We start from the raw sequence: 19,116 nt of genomic DNA on the forward strand, positions 1-19,116 counted from the left end.
ATGGATAAAATGAAATGTGTTCAGATACAAGCAGTGTGGGGTGGCTCAGTCTTTCTGGTCTTGAGTGGTGCCGGGAGAGGCGTTTGAAGTTGCTGCCCTGGTTGGCCGCTTGGTGTGCCAGCCGGTAGTGATTTGACTCCTGCCAAGGCCTCGAAGAGATGCTCGAAGCTCCAGGCCATCCATTGGCAGGGTCAACGGCAAAATTCTGTTAGGCGTATGTGAAATGCGTGTGTGAGCTGGGAGCTGGGAAGTCCTGTGTAGATCCTGTAGTGGGTAGGGTGAATGCCTTTGGCTTCGTGATTTTGTCACCTTATATATGGTACAGGTCCACAGCCACTATCCAGTTGTGTGGTCCTTCTTCCCCTCCCCCTCCCCTCCTCCCCCCCTCCTCCTTCTTCTTCCTCTCCTTCCTCTTCTTTTTCTTCTTCTTTTTTTTAGTGTAATAAACCTTTTAGAAAGAAATAAGTTGAAAAAGAAGAAAAGTGCCTGTTTAATGAAAAATTTAAGTAGAAAATTTTCATTCCCAAGAAAGAGGATGAGGAATGTGTAACTTTCACACAACGTTTGTCCACATTTACCATCTGCCCCGGGGGCTGTGGTGCCGTCCTGACCACATGGAAACAAAAAGCCCCACAGATCTGCTGAAGAAGCATCGGCACCCAGGCGGGAATTGGTGGTTTAAGAAGACTGTTCCTGGACGCAGTGATTTCATAACTGCGGTTCTAGAAGGCGTGTTCACATACAATGATGTGAAGCTTGGCTTTTCATATACACTTTTTAAATGATTGTTCTTCTGAGTTAATTTCTCTTTTTTTTTTTTTTTTTATTCCAAGTTTTCTTGTGGAAGTAGTTCAAAAACTGAAGTGATACCGTTAACTGTGTTGGATCCATTTACAAAAGAAAATATTCACTAGCAGTTCAATGATGACAGTTTTCTATTACTGCGATCAGTGTGTTTCTCATCTGAGACACAGAACACAGGAAAGTGATTTGAGAGACTGTCTTCTTGATTCTGCCAAAGACGGTAAACCGCGAGCATCATTCCAGACGTGCAGACAGCTGCCTACAACCAGTGCTCTGAAGCATTAGCGTTTGATTCTCCTGAAGAACCCTGGTTGAAGAAGTCTGAGTCACATGTTTCAAAAGGAAAATCCATTAAGATAAGGCCAAAAATAGTCTTTCACCCAGTCAGTGAATCAAGTAAAGCTTTTGGAAATTCATCCTTTCAAAGGTGCAATTTCTAACATTATTTTGGACACTGTTGTGAATTCAGTGTAAAAATTCCAACACTGAGACAAAGCTGTGTGCCTCGTGATGGTGATTCAAATGCCGGTTTTAGGGGCGCCGACTGTCGTGATAGCATTAGTGCTGTCACTCCACGAAGAAACCTGTAGAACAGGAATGTATGTGGAATCAGAAGGGGACATATTCAAATTGTGTCCATCCAAAAAGGCCACAATGTTGTACAGTCAAAATAGAAGCTATTGTTGATAATGGTTACAACTATTTTTATAAATATGGTTAAAATAATTAAACTCAATTTTGTATTATGCTGATGCGAATATAAAAAATGCAAAGAAAAGGAAATATATGGTTGCCGCCTTCCATAAATCAAAACTTCCACATGTTGAAACCTTATGTAATTGGCTTACATGTCCCTTCGACTTATTGAAATGTTTTTGTAAATGAGTTCTTTCATTTTAATTGCATTTTATTGTGAATCATTTGAACATCTTTTGTTAACATTTTCAATAATTGGCACACCACAAAATATTAGCTTTTGAAAACTTCAGATTTTTCAATGTTTAGAAAATTGCAATTACTAAAATCAAAATTTGCAAGCAGGAAAGTCTTGAACATGAATACAAACGCAGAAGCAGTGATCTTGAATATGAATGTAGGGGTGTGGCTCACCTCATGATCCTGTGAGAGCTCCGACTAGCTAAACTTAATTCTGAAATTCAATGAGGCCTTGAAATGTTTCAACTTTTGGGAAGGTTCTTTTAATGAAACTTTTGTTTTTCATTAGATGCATTCATATTTTCTACCAGAACAGAAGTGAAGTTGAGAAGACTTGAAACTTCGCAGCATTTACATTTTGTGAATCATTTTAAAATGCTGTAAAGAAAGACATCTAATCTGAAGAATTGGTCCTATAAAAATATTTATCAATAATAGTAATTTGAGTGGAAACCAAAAGACAGAAACTTTGAAGATATTTGAACTGAAATATCTGTACATTTTCTTACAAAGAATTAGGCTTAAGAATATCCCCTGTGTAGCAGAATTTGCTCCGACCTCGCCTGAGCACCCGTACAGTTTTCTCAATAAAAAATAATATGGTTTAAAGAAGAGGCAATTGACAATTCTACTGATTTCAAATTTATTTAACAAAAATTCGTCTTTTAAGGAAATTGACAGAAACTTTAGAAGAAAATTAAAAATAATAGTACCACCTTAATAAAAATGCATTCATCAAAAACATATTTGTGACACAATTTTAGAGGCTGCTATGGCTAAGAAACTGATTAAAATATACAAAGATATGCCAAGAACAATTACTCTGCTCATGTTTTTTAATGTTTAGAAAATTGATATAAAGAATTTTTAGAATTTTGCTTTAATGGACACAAATATATGATATTTCTGTCTCTTAGAGAAATTGTTGAAAGTCTTTCAATTGTTGAATTGAAGTATAGTCAGTTTATAATGCATTAATTTCTGGTGTGCAGCACAATGTTTCAGTCATACAAACACATACATATATTTGTTTTCATATTCTTTTTCATTATAGGTTACTACAAGACATTGAATATAGATCCCTGTGCTGTACAGAAGAAACTTGTTGTTTATCTATTTTGTATATAGTAGTTAATATTTGCAAATCTCAAAACTCCCAATTTATCCCTTCCCACTCCCTTTCCCTTGGTGACCACAAATTTGTTTACTATGCCTGTGAGCCTGTTTCTGTTTTGTAGATGATTTTGTTAGTGTCTTCTTTTTTCTTTTTTTAGATTCCACATATGAGTGATATCAAATTGATTTTTTTTAAATCAAGAAATAACCTGTGGAATGATCTCCCTCTTTCTTTCTGTTTGGCTGTGTCCTCTCCTCCTTTCAGGGCCAGTGCATGCCTGACCTGACCAGGAAGGGTTTCTTGGAGCCTTTTATTCATCACGGACTACACATTCTCTGACCTGTCTTTGACGCTATTACCTTGCACTGGATTATCTTTTCATGCCCGGCCCATGGCTTTTGGGTGATAGATGTCATGACTTACAGCTTTTGTGTCCCTATATAAGGGTTGGTGCTCAAAAAAGTGTGTGTGTTGATGACTATATCCCATACTGTGTTCAAGGAAGAAATGCTAGATAGTCTGGATTCTCGATGGAGGGAGGGGTGGGATACAAAATAAATGGACGGCTGTGCCCAGTCAACTGTTGTTTTCATCTTTCCAGCAGCAGAAGGAACTCTTGCAGTAGTTCTGGTCCCACAGAAGACAAGAAGGGCCAGTTGGGCGTTGGGGTGAGGAAGCTGGTGAGGCGTTTACTTTAGGGGGTCAAAAAAGATGAGAAGTGAGGTTAGAAGAGGGATATATAAGATAATAAGAATTGGGAGTAGTTGTAGCCTCGAATAGTCATATTGGTAAAAAATACTATTTTAGAAACGTGGTAGGGAAAAGAGAGTGTCAAGACCAAGGACAGGAAAAAAAGGAAGAAAACTTTTATTGCAGGAGGAGACTATGGGAAAATGGGCAGAGAGGACGTGAAGGGGGCTGTTGAAAAGGCGTTATTTATTTTGACAGTATTTTATCTTAGCAGAGCCTAAAATGTGATGTGTTAACATTTATTAATAGAAATGGATGGAAAAGAAAAGTTGCCAGTGGGGCAGTAAGGCAGAGAGGAAAGACTAGGTTGGTATAAGTAATGCTACATAAAAATGGGTTTTTAGAGTCTCCTATGGGTACATTACCTCCAGCATCAGCTTTCAACAAAAACAACAACAGCAAAAGGCCCTAATGGCTTTGAAAGGAGGTTACTGGCACAAATGTGTGCTGGAACTCGAGGTGCAATTAGCATTCAAAGATGGATTATTAGACTAAGAGCATTTTGAATCAACCGTATTTTATGGACATATAAGACAACGTCTTTTAAAAGAGTTTTTAAAAAACAGCTTTATTGCAGTATAATTTCTGAGCAGTAAACTACACATATTTCAGACGTACCGTTTGATGACTTCTGATAGATGTGCACACCTATAAACCACCACCGCAATCAAGATCCCGAACAATTCCATTACTCCCCAAGATAATGCCTTAAAGGGAATGTGATTTCCTGCAGGTGGGGCATGGTCTTTGGACACCCTGGTTTTCTGACATCTTCATATCCCAGTCATCTACAGAGGTTAGGGGGGAGAAATAAATGTATAAATAAATAATAGATTTTAATCTCTAGGTATGGAGAATCTGGACAGGATGACACATGTCTTTTCTAGACCACATTTTCCAATCATGAAGATGAGTGAGAAAGGAAAGAAAGTTAACTTTGACAAATAAATATGTTTGGAGTATCCCAAATTTCTTGGCTTCTCTTATTTTTCGAGTGATAATTAAGAGGGAGTCAAGGAACCTCCATATGTTCTAGAGAAGACTTTCAGAACTGGACCTAGGACGCTTGAGGTTTTTTTTTTTTTTTTTTTTTTTAATTCCAGACAAGATAGTAGTAACCTTGAACAAAGCAATTCAGTCCTAAGTATCAGTATCTTCACCTCCCAAAAAAGGAGTTGTGCTAGACGACAGCTGAGTTACTTTCTGACTTTAAACCCTGCACAGTGATGGTATGACCCATGTGTCCAAATGGGAAGATGCAAGCGGCAGGAACTGATGTGAGCAAAGGAACTGTCCAGGGTGCTTAGAATCACTTGGGTCCATTCATTCTCTGGAGTTATGACTAGAAGCCACAATACGACTCCATCTGTTATTCATCCGGCATTTCTACTATGTTAAACACCTAGTAAGCTATTCTGTCAGTATCAAGCGGTTGTAATTCAACAGGAGCTAATTTCCTCTTGTTTAAGGGAGAAATTGCATATTTAGAATCATCTCTGTTCTGCCTCCAACCAGCTGCTGGTTTGTAGACCAGTCGTTTCATGCCATGGTTATCTAGTGCAGGACAGCACAGGAGATTTCATGGCGTGCTTGCAATATTGATTTTCCGAGAGTCATCCTGGGAGATGTGAGGAGGTGCACATTGTTGAAGAGGTAGAAGGGACAGAGACCGAGGGACACACCTTTGATCATGGTTCAAAAGTAAAGATAAAGGAAAGAGGAGCACACGTGGGATGGATAAGGGGGGCCAATTATAACTGAGCAACCCTCAGATGCTTGGCCAGACCACACTCAGGGGGTTGTTGCCGTGCATCTGTGGCCACATTAGCTTGTCACAGCATAACCTTGCACTCCAGCTCTTCTTGTCACAGCTTCTTGCTGATCCCCTACTTTGGGGCGGGGAAAGGCACAATGAGAATGTGCATCTGGTGAACCTTAGGGGGATGTGGGCCTCCTGGGTGGGAAGGAGGGAAGTGAGAACTCCTTGAAGCTGAAATACTTGTGCCAAGTCAATGGCCTGTTCCCGTCTCGCACAGAGGAGAAGGCGTGTTGGGCAGTCATCGCTCAAGGTGCTGAGAGTGCTGGCATCAATATCCAGGCTAAGGGAAATGGACGGGGGATCGAAAGTTGCAGGTTAGTGTGACCGGTAGGGATCTTTAGGGACATGTGATGCTCAGAATGACATGACAGCACCACCGAGGTCACGCTGCTGTGGCACAAAAGACCCCAAGGAAGATCTTGGTAAGAATTAGACAGTGACAGGGTCCTTGCTTAGCACAGAAGGACTTTGGTCTCAGCAGAGGATTTGGAGAATCTGTAAGATAACCAAGACAGAAGTCCAGCCACACAGACTCAATCAATGGGAAGAATTAGTGAGAATTAACCCTGTTGACCCAGGGCCGCCAGGTCCCTTCTCAGGCCCACTAAATACCAGGTTACAGCAGGAACCAGGGAGGCAAGGCAAAGGGTGCTTAGGGACGCTGGGAATGGCTGCCTGGAAGATATATGAGTCCATTTACTTCGGTGGAGAACAGATGAGAGAGAACATTTGGGAAGAAAGATGTTTAGCTCTGTTTTTCAGCATCTCAAATTTGAGGTTTTAATCACATTGTCAAAGAAGGCTGTGCAGAGGGTGGTCAGATGTGAGTCTGGATTTTGCTTGAGAAGGTAACTCCACGGACAGACTTTGATTTCCCTCCTACTTTGACGTCTCCTGGGTATTTTCCCCTATTTAAGCGGTTTCTTTTATATTTACCCAGTGTTTCTGTGGGTTTTGTGGCTGGAAGTTTTTCAGGTTCTCAGTTTGCCGTGTTCCTGGAAGCAGCCTTGGCACATGAGCACTTAATAAATACTATTAGGGAAGTGAATACATTGAAACTGAGGACTAGGAGTACATTTGATGGGAAGATTCAGGTAAAGTGTTCAACAAAATGGGCTGATGGTAAAGTCAAAATACGTGGCAGAGAAACCAGTAGGAGGCCGAGTGGCAGAAGGGGTGGGAGGCTGTGGGCGGAGCGGGCAGTAGTCATCTCTGTGGAGGTTTGTACATGATGAACAGACAAGGAGGTCTGAGCCCAGGAGGGGTATTTGAAGATGGTTAGGTCACTTTAAGAAGCCAGTTTCTACAGGTGATAAGAGAAGAAGGCAGGCCACAGGGTTTGGGGAATGCGTGGGAGGGGAGCAAGAAATGTGGCTGCGGAGGGAAGGTGAGAGGTGACAGGGTCGTCTGAGTGGGAAGCGAATTTGGGGAGAGCTTCTTTAAGATAAGGGAGACCATACATTTGAAATTTTATTCTCACCACCACTAAGTGTTATCTAGTTTTTCAGAATAAACCAAACTTTGCTTATTACCTGACTTCTCTGATCTATATCGGATCTTAAATGATTATTAAAAGTTTGGGGGTGTATATGTGAAATCTGGCACATTTGGTTATAGATCAGAAAATACAATAAGCGTCTAAAACCTTTGAAGCTTTATACTATGTAAGAACATTATTGTCACTTTTCATCCTCCTTAGCATAACTTACAGGTGATCACAGATGCTGGTAAATTGAGCTGTATAAGTTTGAACAATCATAATTTTAACATTAAAAGGCATAAAACATCAAAACAGCAAAGCACTAACTAAGCATGTAGGAGCAAGAGGGTTTGCAGAGAAGCTTATCTACCCTTCCCCAGACTCTGAGAAGAACCATCGAGACTCAAGGAGATGTCCTAGTTTGCTTCTGTTCAGGAATATTTAGTTCTGCTCACTGGGCTCCTTAAACCCAGCTCTTTTTTCTCAAAGAACCAGGGGAAGGAAGTGGCGGGATTGGTGACAGAGAAGCAGAAATAGAAGGCCCAGAAAAGGTGAAGAAATGGAGTGTGAAACAGGAGGTGCCCTCACAGCCTCACAATGTTTATACCATTTGTTGACTCCCGAATTCTTCGCCTGAGTGGGTGATTGATTAAATAAGGCCCTCGGTAATCACACGACCGACTCCTACACTAAAAATAGCACGGGGCTGGTTTGAACTTTTGGTGAATCTCATAAAAATGAACATCAGATGCCTCAGCTGGCGGTCCCTTGACCACGTGAGGTTTTGGACTCCCTGGCTCTGTCCATTCCCATTAAGCACGCTGGCTGCGGAGACACCCGCTTCTCCTCATCTGCCTGGCAGGGCCCAGGGGGGCACAGTCTCCGGGAGGCTGTCAAGGCCACCCTACCCACCCCACCCCCCCCGCCAAACTCCCTGGCTCTGGTGACAAAGCCAAGTGCCACAAGGACTCACCAGCAGTCTACACGGTTGCCAAATGTCATGAGACGTAAAACTGCCTGTGGCAGTCTGCTGTTTGCTAGGACGCCATTAATTAGGGAACAGGGTAAACAAGAACGTTGCTTTGGGAGAAGTGGAGGGCAGCCAGCTGAGGCCGGGCTTTTAGCCTGGCTCCCAGAAATCCCTCACCCCGAGGGCCGTGTCAACACACACACCCACATGTGCCTATGAAAACTTCTCTCCAGCCCCAAATGCGGCCCGCGGAGAGAACGGAGGGCAAAGACAGGGCAAAATTCCTTTCCTCAAGTTCTCAAACTCTACTGTACCAGCTAAATAAGTAGATTCTCTTATAGCCTGTGCTTAAAAGTTGGATAATGGTAGGTTGAAGCGGCAAATGCATTTCTCCTGAGGATGTTGACTGGAGAAAGCATTTAAGTAGTTTTCCAGGTGGAAAAGTAGATGCAGAGAGTGTACGACTTTTTTCAAGGTTATTCGACAGTGGGGCTACTGTTTTGGGGGAGGCATGGATATTTTTGAGAGACTGATGAAAACTAAAGGGTTTCTCTGGAAAAATGCATGCGTACTCACACACATGCACACACGTGCACACACGTGCACACAGACACACACATGCAGACACACACACAGACACACACACACATGCACACACATACTCACATGCACACACGCAGACAACTTTGGATGCTGTTTCAAAGGGACAGCTCTTTCCCTGCAGCTCACTTGTGGACCCATGTGGGTTGAGGATAAGAAGTCCGGGCATAGCATATCATGGAAAAATATCACGTGGGTTAGTAAAATCTGAAAACTTATCAAGGCTTCCCTGTGTCCCAGGAATTTCATTAGGCACTCGATAGACACTATTTCTAATTTTCATAGCAACACTGAAAAGTAAGTACCATTACTTCTCTCCTCTTTTTCAGATGAGAAAATTGAGGCTAAGCAAAGAAACTAACTTAGCAGGAAACAGTATTTCCCAGTGATTAGGAGCCATCCCCTTGGTGTCAGATCACTGAGGTTCAAATCCTGTTTCCCCCATTTATCAGTTAGAAAATTCCGGGTGAGTTTCTTACCCCTTTGTGTCTCAGTTTCCTCGGCCATCAGTGGGCATCATGATGGAAATGGAACCTCACGAACTTCCTAAGTTTTTATGAAGATTAAATCATGCAAGACACACCAAGTGCTTAGTATATTGACTGGCACATGGTGAGCACTAAATAAATATTGGTTGTAATATTATGGTTGAAAAACCACAAAGCTGGTAAGCAGAGGGCCCAGGAATCAAACCAAGTTCTGTCTGGCTGTAGCCAGAATGCTTTCTGCCACCGCACACGTTTCCAAACTTGCTTTATGTTTGTCCTTTGGCAAATCATATACTGCTTCCAAATTTTAGTTTTGCATCCATAAGATACAGATGACAGTGGTAATAGTAAAACACCTCCCTGCTTTGGGGGAGGATGATGTAAGACACTGGGAAGTACAGATTATTAAACTGTCAGAGGCGGTGCAGATACCCATGGCTTTATCATCAGCAGTGAAAGAATCTGACTCAAAGCAAAGGGCCCTGTGCTTTCCCTTCTACATTTATCATCATAGAATTAAGTTTTTATTGTGCACCCACCTCTATCTCAGAAAACACAAGTCATTGAGGGTGGTCACAGTTCTGAAATGAGAACTCCACCTTCTTAATGACTCTCCAGGTGGGATGTAAGGTAGAGATGAAGGACCCCACTGGAACTTCAATAACATTTGCCTAAGGTAGGAAGCAAGAACACAAAGTGTCTTTATTAAAACAAATGTCTGGGAATCACATTTATGTTTATTCAGAAAAAAAGAAAAAACACAAGAGAACAGAGTAGCAGCCAGCAAGGTCATTATGTTGGCCCAGAAACTTACATTTTGTTGAACATCAAGTTCATTGTCCTCAGCTGGAATGCATGATTTCAGTTACTTTTCAAAAGGTCAGTTTATTTCTGGGAGTAATCTTTCTGCAATGCTAAGAATCAGAGGCCAAAAGGGGAAGGAGGACTCGGCCTGTGGAACAGATTACATCCCCTTATGAGGTCCCCCAGGGAGGCTTAGAAATGAGGGCTTAGCTGCCCTAAAGTGGAGGCTTCCACTCTGGAATGGAAATACGATGTTGCAACAGACTCATTTAATCAAATTTAGCTCCATTTTGCTCACGGAGTCTAATTCCCTAGACATCCACTCAGGTCTCCTCCCTGCCGTTTCCTGCTCCTTCAGAAAATAATTCACAGCATCTCCTCGGTGGAGCAAGGCATACATTGAGTGCCTGATATGTACGAGGTGTGTGCGTGAGTCCAGAAGGACAGACGTGCTTTCTTTCCCACGTTATCCACCCTGGCGGAGGAGACCGTCCTGCCAGAAACCCATCTCAGAGCCTGCAGGGAGTTAGGTGCCCCAAATGTCTGCTGAAGTAGTGAATTCATGCCAATAAAAGTAGAAGATGCTGTAGGAGACATGTGGCTAGGAAATGAGCTGTTCTTTGATGGGTGGGGGTCAGGGACGAGCTCCCAAGGGCGGCGACGACGTGCGCAATTTTGGTAGCACTGTAGGGACCCGCTGGAGGGGAAGAGGGGGAGTGTATGGGAGGGCGCCTGGGTGTGCGCCTGCAGGGTGGACTAGAGGCCCGTCGAGCAGCAGGAGACGTGGGGGTAAATGGTCACTGCTTTCCTGTTCTAAATAAAAGGAAGTCCAAGTTTATTCTGTACTTCTGGGGAGGCCCATGGAGTTTCACAAACTAATCTCTTTCCTTCGTTTGTCTTTTTAAAATTTCATCCTCAGAGAAAATTATTGACATCCTGTCCACGTGAGCAGAGAGCTTTGCACCAAGTCTGAGCCGGGCATTAAAGGCCAATCCCCACCCTGAGCCCATACCCTTTACTTCACCCCTTAGGGGTTCGGCATGCCTGTGCTACCTTCTTCTGTGGGTGACCAAGCGCGGGGGGTCCAGGGGCTGGGGCAGGTGGCATTGCAGAGCTGGGCTTGGTCGGGGAGCAGGAGACCAGGTAGTGCCAGCTCTCACCTGAATGGTGGCGAGGTGGCCACCTGAACAGGCATCCAAAAGGAATGACAGGTGAGAACCACAGGGGACAGTCTGCAGCCAGAAGACGTGGACACGGAAAGATGAAAAAAGGGGTCCAAGATACAAAACTAAGCCATCAGGGCTGACAGGAATTTGAAGTAGCCGTCGGGGAGGATGGCAAGTCTGGAAGAATTTGCTGGGCCGGTTTCAGACACGTGATGCTTTTGAAGAATGGCCTGTGGCCCCGCCCAGGGCGGGGCTGAGAGCAGTAAAGGGATTAAGTGTACCCGGGATGCTTAGGCCCCCTTCCGTGGGCTTCCGTGCCCCGGCAGCCCGTGTGTGCGCATCGGTGTGTGAGTGCTCTGGAACGCCGGCTTTCCTAACCGGACAGCGCATTCCGCACCCGCAGGGAGAGTGGCCGCTGCTCCTTTAATGCCACCCTCTCAGTCCTTGCTCAGTAGGTGCTCAGTAAATGCTATTGAGCAATCTGTTGGATGGATGAGTGGATGGCCTGGCTCCCCCTTCGGGCTCTGCAGGTATGTAGGTGGTGGTTTTGTTGAGCTGGAAAGGATGGATGAAATCGTGATTAAACTCGGACCCTTTGCAGCTCTTTCCCTGAAGAAAATGACCAACCTTCTCTCTCGAAGGGAGCTGCCGCCTTTTGAAGAGGTACCTGAGGGACCGGGGTGAACCTTGCCCACCCTTCTCCCAGAAAACATGCCCCTCTCCTGAGCTTCCTTTCTCCCACACGCCAGGACTGGGTCTTTGGTGTGGCAGACACTCAGGAAATGCCTATTGAATTGACTTTTCCATGTGCTGTACCAGAAAACAAAACGCAAGACATTTGAGACTTCTCTGAAACCAAGGAAACAATTTGGATAAAGGTCATAAGAAGGAAGAGGGCTTCTCTGCAAGCACACGTTTAGATTTGGAAGTCAGCCCTGCCTTTGTTTTACATCGGGGATCCTGAAACCCAGTGGGTGAAACGCTTTGCAGGTTCGTGCAAACGCACCACGCTTACGTGTGCGTGCAGCGCATAAACGTTGGTTTTTGTTTGTAAACCCATCACTTGAACCCAGCTCTCGGACCTCCTCTCACACTCAGCTTTTCTCCTTTCTCAGGAGGAAGAAAGTGAACACGCCTGGTCTGTGTTTTCCAGTCGGAAAACAGAGGCTGAAGGTGGCGAAGGCAGCTGAATAAGGAGCCCAGCATGTGCACCTTACTAGCCTTGACTTTGAAGTTCTCTCCAAGGCTTTGAGAGTTTTCTTTTATTCATACGCATGCAGCTCTGTACCTCCAGACAGCTCTCTGGCTGCACGCACATACGTGTCTGTGAGTTCTACAGACGGCTTTGATGGATAGCCGTGAGACCACATGTTCCTCCATTCATGCTTTTCCTTTCTCTTAAATATTTATAAAGGTTCACAAGCAGAAATGCAAGTCCCTCAGATTCCGAGCCAACTAAAAATAGCACTCCCATCCCTCGCCATGCAATCTGGCATCAATCAAGGCCATCGGAAAGATGCTGAGGAGGAAAGAAGAGGAGCTGATAACCTTTTTATCCAGTTTTTTAGTCATCCCCTTCTGTTATTAATAAGCGAGCGAGACTGACAGCTTGGAATGCAAGCCAGATGTTTCTGGGTTTCCTGCTGCTGAGGATGACTGCTTCGTGGATTCTCCAGCAAAACGTGTCCATGTGGAGAGAGGGCTTTGAACTCGCTAACTGTCAGGGAACTCTGGTTGTTGCGCAAAGGGCAGGGTGGGTGGAATCTTTGGAATGCGGTGGGGACCTCGTGAGCTCTCTAGACCACTATCATTTCTGTTCATTGGGTTTCGGCTAGCTTTGGGCCATATATATGGAATTATCATTGACTAATACACTCAGTAATGGCTGTTTTAGAGCTCAGGTGTCAATAATGGGTTTCTTTTTTTTCATTCTTATTTTTTATCTAAGTGTAGTTGATTGACAATGTTAGTTTCAGGTGTGCAGCAAAGCACACACACATATATATTTTCAGTTTCGTTTCCATTATGGCTCATTACAAGAAACTGAATATAGTTCCCTGTGCTATACAGTAGGTTTTTGTTGTTTATCAACTTTATAGATAGTAATGTGTATCTGTTAATCCCAAACTCCTAATTTATCCCTCCCCCACTTCCCTCCTGGTGACTATAGTTTGTTTTCTAGGTCTGTGAGTCTATTTCTGGCTTGTAAATAAAATTCATCATTTTGTTTTTTTAGATTCCACATATAAGTGACATCATATGATATTTGTCTTTGTCTGACTTACTTAATATGATAATCTCTAGATCCATCCATGTTGCTGCAAATGGCATTATTTCATTCTTTTTATGGCTGACTAGTATTCCATTATATATATATATATATATACACACACACACACACACACACATACACACACATACATACACACACACACCCCACAGCTTCTTTATCCATTCATGTGTCGATAGACATTTAGGTTGTATCCATGTCTTGGCTATTGTAAATAGTGCTGCTTTGAACACTGGGGTATATGTGTCTTTTTGAATGAGAGTTTTCTGCAGATCTATGCCCAGTTCATCTATGATGAAGGAGGCAAGAATATACGATGGAGAAGGCAGTCTCTTCAATAATGAGTTTCTTTTGAAGTCTTGCAGCTCCCAGGGCTATGACATTGGGAAGCTAGGCAGTCATTCCTTCTGCTCTGAGGTAGCCTCTGCACTACCCCTGGCATACAGATTCAAAGTTTCCCCTGGGGATTCTGGTCCCTGCATCTCTCCCTGGGTGTTGCTGCAGAAGGTGAAGGTCCTTTTCCAAGAACTACAAGTACTGAAATTCTAGTCACCTTTCTCTGGTTCTTCTTTGCTTACCTGTGGTCAGATTTTTATCTTCTTTGGAGTGGGGAAATGGTTTTCAGATTATGATGCAGTCTTTTCTATGTTTTTCCTCCTGCCTTTCAGATCTTTGCTTTATGGGTTCAAGAGCTTTGACTGTCAGTATTCTTATCACTGACGGGGGTTTTAAGGGAGATTTTCAGATTGACTGCCTTGAATTTGACCCTTGGATTTGAGCTGGATCAGCTGCTCTACTACAGCATAGTGTATACAATTATTACTACTGATAGAATGGTAATAAAGAAAATGGACAGTTTAGAGGCCAATGAGTGTAAGAGAATGATGGAAAACAACTCTAAGTAATAGCTCCAACTTCTACCCTGTGATACGGTCACAGCACCTCTCCCTTATCTGTTTATTCCTTTTAAGCTGGATACAGTCGTTGGGAGGAGGAAAGGAGGAAACCAATTCTTCACAGATGGTAAAAATTAAGGAAGATTGACATAAATTCAAATCTGAACCACGTAAGTGACCTTATTAATAACCAACGTCCTCCACACTGTGTTTTTCCCTCAGAAGCATTTATACTTTCGTCTTCAACTGAATTGGTTGAAAGAAAGAAGAGAAGGCTGCATTTTTTTTTCAGTATTCAATTTGTCCAGAATGTATTTTTTGTTCAGAAGATGAATGCCTTTCACTGCCACAAATAAATTGCACAAGCGGCATAGGCCAGTGGTTCCTAATTACGCCCTCTGCCCGTTTTCTATTACACGTACCGTTTTACGCATGGTTGAGATTTTATTTTTATGATATTTTCTATTGGTTTCCCAACATTAAAACATAAATTTACTTGAACTATGAGATTGTCCTCATTTAAGGGAAGAAATGGATCTTAAAGTGCATCCAAAGCCCCAAAGAACTATTTCAGTGGAATTAAAATCATGGGGTCATTACGGATGAAACAACGTGACGTGTGCTTAAATAGATCGGAACATCCCACAGGGTCATCTACTGTTCCCGAACTGTCGGATTCCAGCTCACACCACTCCTCAGTGTCCTGGTGTTATTTCACAACATTAATATAAATTATGTTTGCTCCTGTGCAAATTTAGGCATCTGTTGTCTTCTTGATGTGGGCGGGAAGAGCTGGTTATCCGTCTTAACATAGGCACCATTATGTGCTGAAGAGTGGTAAGATTTCTGCCTCGCTCTCTGTCTCCCCTCAGATTCCTGAGCAAGCAAATGACGCCGGTTTCCTCATGCATCTCTAGGGCCCATGGACATGTTACTTTTTTTTTTTGAGTTTTATTGAGAAGTAATGGACATGCACCACTGTATAAGTTTAAGGTGTACACCATGATGGCTTGACTTACCTATATTGTAAAATGATCGCAATACGTCTATGTAACATTCATCATCTCATATAAATAACAATAAAAACACAAGAATAAAAGTCTCCTTGTAAGGAGAACTCTTAGGGTCCATCTCCTAACCACTTCCCTGTGTATCACACAGCAGTGTTAACTGTGGTCTTCAAGCTGCACACTGCATCCCTGGTACTTATCTATCTCACAATTAGAAGTTTGCACCTTTTGACCACCTTTCTCCAATTCCCCCTCCCCTCTCCAGGTCTCCTTTTGATTTAGGGAGCAGTTGATACTTTATCCTGATGTATGTATCCAGCCACTCAATATACCATTACTCACATTTAAGATGTTCCAGGCACTCTGTAAGTATCAAAGGATATAAAAAAAATATTTAAAATGCAAATCTTGTCTTCAAGATTTTTTAAAATCTAATGAGGAGGAATAGACATAAAACAGCTAAATCCATTGTAAGATACAGCACAGGAGACTCTGAAGCAGTGTGCTTGGTGCTGCTTCTCTGACAGCCGGCATTCATGGCTCTAAGACCTGAGGAGTGGGCGGTGGGAGGGGCCCCGCCTACTGTTATCCTTAGTGACCCACTAGCCAAATTTTTGCTTCCTGTTCTTAGGACTTTATGCCCTGCTGGCCTAGAGGTCTTAGTTCCAGAAGGAGGAATGTTTCCACCAGGAGACACAACAGTGATTCCACTGAACTGGAAGTTAAGACAGTGACCCGGCCACTGTGGGCTCCTCATGCCTCAGAATCAACAGACAAAGAAGGGAGTTGGGATGTCGGCTGGGTGACTGATCCTGACTGCTGCGGGGAACTGAACTGCTGCTTACAATGGGGGTAAGGAAGAGCATGCCTCGTACCCCTTAGGGCCTCACCGCATCCTGTGACTAAGGCCAATGGCCAACGGAAAGCTACCACAACACAACAAGGAATGAACATTTGGGTCACCCCACCAGGTTAAGAACCATGACCAGCTGAGGTGCTTGCTGAAGGCAAAGGGAACAGAAGGGGTAACAGAAGAAGATGGTTATAAATCCAAGTTAGGAGCATGAGACCAGGTACAGAATGAGGATTAAAATTGTCATCAGCGTCGCCTCCTGGTTTTGTTAGGACTATGCCTGTGTGTGTATACATACCTATTAAGCAAGTTTATTTGTGTTCTTTCCTCTCATTTTAAAAATCACGTAACATTAGATGTATTGATTTTATATTGGTATTTGTGTGATTAATTTTATCCCATAGTGTTTAAGGTATGAGCTATCAGGGGAAAAGTAAATATCATTCAAGGATTTCACCTCCTCTTCTGGGGAAGAGGTTAGTGTGCTTTAAGTTATACATGAGATAGCTACATCATGTTAGGCAGAACTGTGACCTTGTTACTGTCTTTATATGGTGAGGAAGTATGATTTAGGGAGATGCATATGGGTGCCAAGTTGACCAAGAGTGGACTTGTGGTATTTTTATGTGTCAATTTGACTAGGCTGAGTAATGTCCAGATAGCTGGCAAAATAATATTTCCAGGTGTGTCTGTGAGGACGTTTCCAGAAGAGATTATCATCTAAACTGATAGATTGAGTAAAGAAGAGAGCCTTCACCAATGCAGGTGGGCCGCATTGATATATTTCTACGGGAATGAAAAGCCACTAGAGGTTTTACAAAGACACATGCAATCAGAAAAATAGAAACCGTTTTTCTGATAATGGTGAGGATGGATGAAAACGGAGAAAGAACACCAATTTATGAGGTTATTGTAAGTGGATTCTATTAATGGTGAACACATTTCTAATTCAAGAGTTAAGTATAGTGAAGTCTAATAAAGGTTCTTTTCAACAGTTAGAGTGTGTACTCCTTTCTCAGAGCTCCCTTGTGTCAGTCAGGGTCTCAGTAGGGAACAAAAAGAAACTGGGAATTTAGTAAGCAGAGAGACTGATTATAAAGATGTGGGCAGAGTGTGGGGAAAACACATGAAATATGATACTTTCGGTTTCATAAGAGTAGGTTGTTGGCCTCCCCAAAGGGATAAGGGAAGGGAGTGGTTTCTGGAACCCAGACCCAAAGAGTTGAAGTGGAGAACAGTAGACTCTCAGCCCCACTCCCACTGATGCCACAGGACTCAAAAGGGGTCATTATTTGGACCTCAGTCTCCCCTCCTACAGGTACTCCCTACTGATCCAACACAAGAGGAAGCCAAGGGGCAGGTGAGATATATGATGCAGTGTGTATGGTTCACAGGGCACAGAGTAGGGTGGAGAAGGGTAAAGGGTGAAGGGGTAAAAATGAAGGAAAAAAAAGTCCATTCTCATTATGACTGGGGATGGGGTTTATTGTCCTTGAAAAGTTCTTTGGCAGAGATATTTATAGCTTCCAAAAACACATGTGCTCCTCAAATTTCTCAACCCCCTGTGCTAGATGAGGTCATGTGACTAGTTCCAAACAACAGGCTGGGGGTGGAAGTTGCATGTGCTACTTCTGGGCTGAAGCAGTTAAGGGACAGCACCTGGCCCTGTGGCTCTTCCTTCCTTTGCTCTGCCCACCTGGCGGCCTCGTGTGTCACAGAAGAAGGCAGGAGAAGTGGACTGGAGCTGAACCACCTCACAGAGCAGAGTCGCCCCGGGGAGCCACGGGACCTACAGCAGACTTTGCATGGTTAGAAATAAAACTTTGTGCTTGTGCTACCGAGATTTTGAGGGTTAACTTCTTCCTGCAGCACAACCTAATCATCCTGACTAGCACAGCTAGGAAACTCCTAGCCTCAAGCATTGAACTCTCAAAAAAGGGGACTGGCTAATACCACTGTGCTGGAGAAGGGTTTGCTAGTGTATACACGGAAGGATGCTCAACAGCGCTAATTATCAGAGAAATGCAAATCAAAACTACAATGAGGTAACACCGCACACTGATCAGAAAAGCCATCATTAAAAAGGCTACAAATGATCAATACTGAGGAGGGTGTGGAGAAAAGGGAACTCCTACGCTGCTGGTGGGAATGTGCACCACATTTGGCGCAGCCACGATGGAAAACAGTATGGAGATTCCTTAAAAAACTGAAAATAGAGTTATCATGTGATCCAGCAATCCCACTCCCGGGCATATATCTGGAGAAAACTCTAACTCATAAAAATACGTGTACCCCAGCAGCACTATTTATGATAGCCAAGACAAGGAAGCAACCTAAATGTCCATCAACAGATGACTGGATAAAAAAGTTGTGGTGCATATATATATAATGGAAAATTACTCAGCCATAAAAAAGAATAGTAAAATAATGCCAGTCGCAGCAACGTGGATGGACCTGGAGGTTTTCATACTAAGTGAAGTAAGTCATGGAAAGACAAGTATCATATAGTATCACGTCTATGTGGAATCTTAAAGAAAATAACACAGATGAACTTATTTACAAAACAGAAACAGACTCACAGACATAGAAAACACACTTATGGTTACCAAAGGGGAAAGTAGGGGAGGGATAAATTAGGAGTTTGGGATGGATGCAAACTACTATATATAAAATAGATAAACAACAAGGTCCTACTGAACAGCACAGGGAACAATATTCAATAACCTGCAATAACCTCTAATGAAAAAGAATATACACGTATTATATAACTGAATGACTTTGCTGTACGCCTGGAACTAATACAACATTGCAAATCAACTATACTTCAATAAAAATGGGAGTTTTCCATATAGGAAGCTGTGTGATCTGTTTAAGGATGAATACTGACCACTGCTAGCTGGACGTCTTCTTTCTGTAAGACTCTGGTTGGAGTTTACTGACCCTGGTGTCCTTACACCGAACTTACTTGATTATTCTGTTTCCGAATGTGCTTTTCCCCCAAACGTCACCTCTTCGCACTTCCCATCCAGATGTAGGTACTTCTTTAGGATTATTCTTGAAGGACAGTGGTCAAAAAAATTGCTTGATGTGACCTAGAACAGGTTATCAGTTGGGAATCACGGAATCTCCCTAC

This window comes from Camelus ferus, chromosome 33 (assembly GCF_009834535.1).
Source record: "Camelus ferus isolate YT-003-E chromosome 33, BCGSAC_Cfer_1.0, whole genome shotgun sequence".
NCBI lineage: Eukaryota > Metazoa > Chordata > Mammalia > Artiodactyla > Camelidae > Camelus > Camelus ferus.